The 9309-nt window shown below is 44.2% G+C and overlaps 1 pseudogene; it reads left to right on the top strand.

Moving 5' to 3' along the window:
* Window positions 1–7184: 7184 nt before the first annotated feature.
* LOC101642564 lies at window positions 7185–7856 on the top strand (annotated as a pseudogene).
* Window positions 7857–9309: the final 1453 nt, after the last annotated feature.

Genomic DNA, 9309 nt, shown 5'->3' with positions numbered 1-9309 from the left:
GGCTTATACTCGAGTATAGACGGTATATAGACTTTGCACAAACAAACAAACTCACTGATATCCAGTCAATTCTGAGTCTTAACAACCCTGTAGAACAGGGTAGGACTGTCCTATGAGTTTCTCAGACTACAACTCTTCCTGGGAGTTGAAAGCCTCATCTTTCTCTGGCAGAGCGGATGGTGATTTTGAACTGTCTCCTTGCAGTTAGCACTCCAACATGTAACCACTATGCCTCACCTGTTTTGTGTAAGTGGAAACATTTGGCCTTTAATAACTGGCTTATTACACTTAGTATAGAGTTTCTAAGTTTGATCCATAGTGTGGCATGCATCATGGCTTCATATCACTTCCATTGTGTTAATGCCAACTCATAGCAAACCTAAAGGACAGGGTCAAACTGCCCCTGTGGGTTTCTGAAACTAATTATTTTCACGAGTAGAAAGCTCCATCTTTCTCCAGAGGAGCAGCTGGTAATTTCAAAGTGCTGACCTTGGCAGTTAGCAGCATGTATTAGGTATGGTTCTTCAGAGAAACAAAACCAGGATACGTGATTATATATATATATAAAATGAAAGGTTTATACAGCAAGAAGGAATATAATAGCAAATTAGTCCACACAGCAGTACAGAGGGCTCAGTTCAACTCACTTTCATGGAACAGTTAATATACTGAAGGTCCTTCAACTCACGCAGGTTGCTGGTCCAAGGTCAAGGAAACAAGACAGTGGAATCTGTCCTTGGTTAACTCAAGCAGGTGGTGCAGCAACACTAGGAAGATGAGAAGCTGAGGAGTAGCAGAGGCCAGTAGTGCTGGAGCATATCAAAGCAGTCCAATAGATCCTCAAGCCCTAGCAATGTACTCACAGCAGGGTGACACAATCCATAGGTTGGCTTGGTCCACAGTAGTGCAGCATACAATTGAGGCAAAGGATTAGCCCAGGCAGCAGAATGCTGGTCCAATCACCAGGGAGAAAAAAGGTAAATGGTCTTTGAAAACCATTTATCTCATCACCTCCCAATCAAGCTGTGACCTGATTAAATTCCACCCACATGTTCCTATGGAGGCCTAGCTGGCAAAATAAACCCAACTATCACAGTCCACTCCTTGGAACTATTACTCAATTGGCACTAGTACACAATTCTTTAGCCACATATAATTCCCAGACATTAATGAAATTATGCTTACACCCAACATCATCTAACTAGCATACATATAAATGAAAGCTCATTGAACCTATTTGTACCTGGTATATTATATATGAACAAGGAAATGTTACTCAATAGCACATGTAAATGTGAAATACTGACAATACTGACCTTGCTTCTGCAATTGATCATGTGGTCATAACTGATAGATAAAACTACCTTCTTCCATAACCCATTTTGTATTTCCTTTGCCCTCAGACAGCATCTCAGCTGATCGTGGTTATTTGCCTGGTGGGGTGACCCAGACCTTCATCCCTGACAGGACTGGTTTGTTAGCAGTTCTTTCAGGGTTGGGTTGCTGTAGTTTACCATTTACTTTAATCACAGGTCATGGTAGTGCTAAGAGATGGTGTAGGGAATCTGCTGGATCCCAGACATTCTTCTTCACTTCCATTATGTAGCTTCAGTCCAATCAAAATCAATCACACCACTCAGTACAGTAACACCCTTCTTCACCAGTTGATCTGAAGGCATGAGGAGCCCAAAGTGGCTGGGGATAGGGGTGGGTGTGGGACATTCTCAGCTGCCAGTTGAGTGGAATCAGTGCTGTGTTTCCAGGTGAGAGAGTTCCTTCCTTTGGGACCAGGACCTCCAGGCCTGAAGAGCATAGGCTTGCTGGGACAGGAAGAAAAAAATGCTGCAAGTGGATCACTGGGAGTAATAGTGAGTGGGGCCATTCTGACTTCCACCACTTGGTTTCCGAACCCATGAATCTGGGCTATCGGAGACATGGCACCATATATTGCCCACTGGTTTAGAGCATAGACAGCTTCCTGGAGAACATTGCCCCAGCCCCACAAGTTGTTGCCACCTAGCTGGTACTGTAATTGTGTCTTTAGGAAGCCAGTCCATCATTCTATCAAACCAGCAGCTTCAGATGATGAGGAATATGATGCGACCAGTGGATTCCATGGGCATGGGACCATTTCCGCACTGCATTTGCTGTGAAGTGAGTTACTTGATGTGAAGCAATGCTATGTGGGATGCCATGTCGGTGGATAAGGCATTCTGTAAGTCCACAAATAGTAGTTTTGGCAGAAGCATTGTGTGCAGGGAAGGCAACTTCATATCCAGAGTAGGTGTCTATTCCAGTAAGAAGCGTTGCCCACTCCATGATGGAAGTGGTCCTATGTAATCAATCTGCCACCAGGTTGCTGGTTGATCTCCCTGAGGAATGGTCTCATATCTTGGACTCAATGCTGGCTTCTGCTGCTGGCAGATGGGACACTCTGCAGTGGCGGTGGTCAAGTCAGCCTTGGTGAGTGGAAGTCCATGTTGCTGAGCCCATGAATAACCCGCATCCCTGCTACCATGTCTACTTTGTTCATGTGCTCATTGCACAATGACAGGAGTGGCTGAGGAAAGAAGAGGACTAGTCTCCACCGAGCATGTCGTCTTATCCACCTGATTGTTAAAGTCCTCCTCTTCAGAGGTAACCCTTTGGTGGTCATTCACATGAGACACAATTATCTTTACTTTTGTTGCCCATTCAAAGAGGTCTATCCACATACCTCTTCCCCACACCTAATAAACCTAACTATAACACAGCCCAATGTGCAACCACTAGGCCACCAGAGCCGCATTTATAGCTGAGTAATATTCAACTATGTGTATAGCCCACATTTTGCTTATTCATTTATCTGTTGATAGCCTTTTAGGTTGTTTCTACCTTTTCGCTATTGTGAATCGCTCATGATTGGAAGGGTTTGTGTTTTAAAACAGAAAAGAGATCGCCTCTAAAGTAGCTAGATGGGTTTGTGTATTTTAGGGTACAAGGTGTGGAAAATTTTAGGGGTGTGGCTCGAAAAAGAGAGCTAGCTTAAGTATGAAAGTTTGGGGAGAAGGCGTTAGTACAAAGGAAAAAGAAGGAAGGGCCATTTGTCACAGTCTATATTCTCAGGCTAAAGGCTATCCCTCACTGAGACCAGAGGGTTCTAGTTATAAATAGATATGCATGTATCTGTCTGCAATAGGTCTTTAACAATGTGCGACAAATCAACCAGCTTATCAAAATCCATTCCCATTGAGTCGATTCTGGCCTATAGTGACCCAGTAGGAAAAAGCCAAAGTGCTCTTTGGGATTTCCGAGACTGCACATTTTTTACAGGAGCAGAGAGCCTCATCTTTCTCTGGAGGATCAACAAGTGGGTTTGAACTTCAGAATTTTTGGTTAGCAGCCCAATGATTACAGAGAACAAAAGTTTAGAGTTTCATGCTTCTGGGGGCTAGAAGTTCTAAATCGAGTGTCAGTCATGTTGATCCCTACTAAGTGCTCTGCAAGAGAACCTGTCTTTCTCCTGACTCCTAGCGATAGTTAGTGACCCTTCCCTTCCTCGACTTGTACATGCATCCCCTGGACTTTCCACTTCTGTCTTCACATGGCCACCTTCTCTCTGTGTCTCTTCTTCATCTTTTATAATGAGACCATTTATATTGCTTAGGACCCAGCCTACTCCCCATGACGCCACATGAACTTAACCGCTAACATCATCAAAGGCCCTTCTTCCAAACAGGATCAAGTTTGAAGGGACTGGAAATGAGGACTTCAACATATCGTGTGTGTGAAGAAATTCAATTATAACAGTATCTATATATGTAGATAGATTTGAAAACTATCTATTGAGCACTTAGAATGTGCTCAAGGCCATAAGAAGCATTTTAAATATCTAATTTTATTTAATTATCAAAATGATCCAAGGCGAAGAAGGTCTTGCCACGATTTTACTGAAAGGGAAAATAAGGCAATGGTGATTATCTGACACTCTCAAGGTAACCCAGCTAATAGGTGGTGTAGCTGAAACTCAGAAGTCTTGTTTCTAGTGCCACAGTATGCTATTACCCAAGAAGTCAAATGGCCTTCCTCCTCTGAGAAAGGTAGTCCAACTGTATGATTGGGACCTACGTTCACCAAGATCCCTTTAGAGCAGTGGTTCTCACCCATCCTAATGCTGCCACCCTTTCATACAGCTCCTCGTGTTGTGGTAACCCCACAACCATAACAGTATTTTTGACACTACTTCATAACTGTCATTTTGCTCCTGTTATGAATCCAGTGACCCCTGTGAAAGGGTCGTTCTACCCCCAAAGGGGTCACGACCCACAGGTTGAGAACCACTGTCGTAGCTTCTAATTGGCTTTGAACAGCATTGCATCTCTGAACTGCCATAGAAACACCTCGACCAGAGATTCCTATCTCTTTTCCTTCTGGGTGTTTCTTTGCCTAGCTTGCTGAAAAAACCCGGACCAAACCAGACTATATGTTCCTTTAAAATATAAGGCTTTTGAAAGATACCAGACCCAAAGGGCCACAGCTCAGATGATTTTCTTTAGATGAGCAATCCAGGCTAAGTATATCTGCAGAGACAGAAAGTCGATTGCTGGTTTCCAGGGGCTAGGAAAGGAGCATTGGGGAGTGACTTCTTAATGAGCATGGGGTTTCCATTTGGGGTGCTGAAAGTATTCCAGAAATGGGTAGTGGTAATGACCGAACTGCATCGTGAATGTACTTAAAAACACTGAATTATGAACATTAAAATGATCAGAATGGAAAGCTTTATATTTTCTTGAACCTAAATCTCAAACTACATTCAAGCTAAATGAATAAACACATTAATAAAATAAAAATAGACGTCTTTCCAGGCAGTGGCTCCCGATTGTGCGCATTGTCTTGGTAGGAGCTGGTTTCCCCTGGCGTTGCGTTATCCAGTACCAGAGACTTGTACTGAGACTCCTGAGACTCCGGTTCTGACTCATAAAACACAGCGAGGGAAGTACAACACAGCAATCTGCCAGAGGCATGGAGTGAGCCGGCCCATTGCCCCTATGAGAAGGTTTGGGGCCCTCCTTCCCCTCAATTACTTCTTTATTAAACTACTCATGTCACAGCAGGAGGGGACTCTGATGTTATTGTGCCTCAGACACTTCATAAGATGGTGTGCTGGCTGTCTACTCTCAGAACCTTCTCGGTACTCTGGGCCCTGGGAGGCTGTGCTCCGGGGACTAATTGGTAGACCAAGTTGCCTTGTGATTGGGTTTTATCAGAGAGGCAGGAAGAGAGTTGGGGCTAGAGTACTGATTGCTGTGGCTTCCCCCTGTTCAGGGCCACTCCAAGGGTCTGTGTCCCTCTGTGAAGCCATAGCCCGTCTTGTGATTCTTTCCCCCACAGCTCTGGCTCTCCCTCCCTCCTTCTCTCAGATTCCTGGAACTCTTCCCATAGGGCTTAGGATTTCTTTCTGTTACTATCCTTGGAATGCCCTTGTGCATATCCCTAAATCCTGCCCACATCTTTATAAATGACCCCCTTATCAAACTCTCCTCAAATTACACACATTTTGTGGATGCCACCTCTTCCTGTTTCCTGCATGCTGATGGAGCCAGATGGTCATTCACGTGACTCAAGATTTTCCTTACAGGCTCTGCAGCGAAGATGTTTGCCTGCGTAAGTAATCAAGTCATACGGCGAGAGGCTGAATCTACCTGTGCATGGCATGGCTTGCAGCTTCTATCATGACCAAGCTCTCCTTTCATCTGGGTAGAACGCACACAAGTGTTACGCAGAGGACCTGATGCGGAGCGAGGTTTGCAGTGAGATCTACCCCGAGGTGAGATTGGTTCACAAAGCAACCTGAGCGCTCATTATTACTCTCCGTTTAAAGAGCAAAGTGAAATAAATAGGAAGGTTAGCTTGTCATGGGGGACGTATGTGTGTGTGATCGATCACCTTATAAAGTTCCTAGAAGAAACAAGGCCATTCTTCAGACAGACTTACAATCATTTGTTGATATCGTGCAAAGCAAAACCAAAGCAGTTACAGCTGCGTCCACTCAAACTTTGGGCGACCCTGTGCGGGTCAGAGAAGACATGTGCTAATAGGGTTCTCAAGGACTGATCTTTTAAAAACGGTTGTATGGGCACCTAATCCACACATTATAAAGTGCAACAGTTCAGTCATATCGAGAAGAGTTGTACAATGATGGCCACTATCAATTTTAGATCAATTTCTTCTTTCTTATACTCATTGTCATGAGCTCCCTGTTTCCCCCACCCCAAACCTCCCCTGCCATCCCCCCAGGAAATCATTAACCCAGATACTGTCTCTATAGATTTACCAATTTTGTATTTCATATACAGAAAAACATACCCCAAAAGAAACCCTCGTAATGATAACAAAGTAAAATAGAGGAAAACTTCCATCGAAGAAAAAGAGAAAATATGAAAAAACTAGAACAAATAGAAAATGGGTCAAGAGGGAGATCAAATGATGGCTATTAAATTTGACCCTATCTGCATCTGCAATAATCCACTTTCCAATGAATTCTGACTGACAGCAAGGCTATTCACATTCTTGTTCTATGACCAGAGGGAATTCGCAGGAGGCTTTATCCTTGTGTGTTCTGCAACTGCCCACCCCCACCCTTTTTTAACTGAAACCACTTTAAAAGGAGTCAACATGGTGCGATGACATTTGAAAACTAGACCACGAGACCATTCCAGGGCAACTCTGAAAGAACCCCATCTTTTGGTTAGTAATCAAGCAGTTCATTGTTTGAGCCACCTAGACATGCTCCTGATTCCTTGCATATGCTATCAATTCATGCTATTTCTTCAATTGTTCACCACTTGGCCGTCATTTTATCATAAAGTGTTGACATGCATGTTGGTGTGATGCTGGAAACTACGCCAACGGGATTTCAAATACCAACAGGGTCACCCATGGTGGAGAGGTTTCAGTGGAGCTTCCAGACTAAGACAGAGTAGGAAAAAGGACCCGGTTAACTACTTCTCCAAAAAATGACAGTGGGAACTGCAGTGGAAGCCCAGCACTCTGGCTGTCGCCGTCGCGTCGTGGCCGCCTTGCCCGTGACCCTCTCCCCCGGTGCACCTGGACCAGCCGGTTCGGCGCTTCTGGCGCGTCCTCCGCATGGCTGCGAGGATTTGAGCTGAATTGCTGAAGGAATGTTTCACGTTGGTCAAGATCATTGACTTTGGGCAGTTGGCCCATACTCTAGGAGACAAGAGACTTGACATTTGAAGAGTTCTGAAGTCAAAGATAAACAATGGCAGGCCGATCCTCGCTTTTTAAAGTAATTCTCCTTGGAGACAGCGGCGTTGGGAAAAGCTCACTCATGAGCAGATATGTCACCAATAATTTCGATACTCAGCTCTTCCACACAGTTTTTAAATAAAGATCTGGAGGTGGACAGCCCTTTTGTCACCATGCAGATTTGGGACACGGTCCGGCAGGAGTGCTTCAGGAGCCTGAGGACGCTGTTCTACCGAGGTTCGGACGGCTGCCTGCTCACTTTTAGCGTTGACGATTCGCAGTTTCCAGAATTTGAGCAAGTGGAAGAAAGAGTTCCTCTATTACGCTGACATGAAAGAGCCGGGGAGCTTTCTTTTTATCATTCTGGGTAACAAGATCGACATCTGCGAGCCGCAAGTGTCTGCCCAAGAAGCGCAAGCCTGGGGCAGGGACAGCGGCGACCATCCTTAACTTTGAAACCAACGCAAAAGATGCCACCCATGTCGCCGCTGCCTTTGCGGAGGGCCGTGCGAAGAGTCCTGGCCACGGAGGGTCGGCCGGATCATTTGACTCAGAGAGACATGGCCAAACTGCCCCGGAAGCCCAAGCCCAGCGCCTCGTGCTGCTGAGCGCATTCTACCCTGGCCCACAGCATCAGTCCGAATGTGGGTGGGTGCATTTTAGGGTTGGCAGCACCTCCTAATACCATTAAACACATGTATACTGCTGCTTCGGCAGTGGGTGGCCGAAGGGACACAGCCACCCACAGAGGAATCGATTTATTGAATAACTGCCCCTGGCATTTACAAATTGTTAACGGTTGTCTGTTAATGTTCCTTTCATTTAAGTGTATTGCAGAGCTAATACGTGAGCTGACCAAGAATTTAATTGTAATTCAAAACAAAAACGGAATGACGACAACAAAATCCCCACCACGCTAATATTCTACAAGTTATCCTAGGATTATTTTTTTCCAGGAAAATGGAGAACTACTTTTTATACATGCATATTTTTATGTAATTAGTGTCCCATTCTTGGTTGTAAGGTGTTGGTGGGGCGGGTGTTTCCCGAAGCAATAATGTTAGGTATTAAAAGATTCAAATCGAGTGCAAAAAAAACCTGACAGTGAAAAGCTTTTGCATACCAGAAGAACATTGTTTGATAAGGGTACCCTCAGGTTGGAAGGCACTCAGCATTTGACTAAGGAAGAGTTGCCTCCTCAAAGTAGAGTCAATGTGAATGGAATAAAGCTTTTGGAAAGTGAAAGTTGGAAATTAAGAGTACTCGCTGTTGGAAAATGTATCTTTGGTGATACAAATGAAGCAGGAGATCAAACAAGAGGATTTTTCAAAGTCAACAATCTATTCATTGGAAATATCTTATTTCAACAACATAAAGTATAACTACATATGGACTGTGTCAGATGGGACACACAGGAATCAAATCAGCTACATCTGTAGAAAGAGATGATAGAGAAGCTCAATGTCATTGATCAGAACAAGGTCATGGGCTGACTACAGAATAGACCACCAATTGCTCATATTCAGGTTCAGGTTGAAGCTGAAGAAAAGTTTTTTTTTAAAAAGGCCACAAGGACTAAAACATTGCCTTGAAAATATCTCATCTAAATATTGAGACATCTCAAGAAGGGTTTAAACATATTCCACACTAATACTAAAGACCAAAAGAGTTGTGGGAAGACAGCAAGGACGTCATCCAAAAACTGACTGCCATCAAATCAATTCTGACTCATGGTAACCCTATAAGGGCAGAGTAGAAGTGCCCCGTTTGGGCTTCTGAGACTGTTAATCTATATCGGAGTAGACAGGCTTTCACCTGTGGAGCAGCTAGTGGGTTTGAACTGTTGACGTTATGGCCAGCAGCTTAATGTGTTCGTAACTACCCTACCAGAGCTCCTTAAGGACATCGTACATGAAGAAAACAAAGGAGACCAGAAAGAAAGAAAGACCACGTTATATGTCAGAAAAGATTGTGAAACTTGCTCTTGGATACAGAATAACCAAAAAAACCAAACTGCCTGCCATCAAGTCAGTGTTGACTCATGGTGACCCTATCAGGCAT

Source organism: Echinops telfairi, unplaced genomic scaffold (assembly GCF_000313985.2).
Source record: "Echinops telfairi isolate 266 unplaced genomic scaffold, ASM31398v2 ScPeMD7_7468;HRSCAF=8506_0, whole genome shotgun sequence".
Lineage (NCBI taxonomy): Eukaryota > Metazoa > Chordata > Mammalia > Afrosoricida > Tenrecidae > Echinops > Echinops telfairi.
This window is presented reverse-complemented; position numbering and strand designations above follow the sequence as displayed.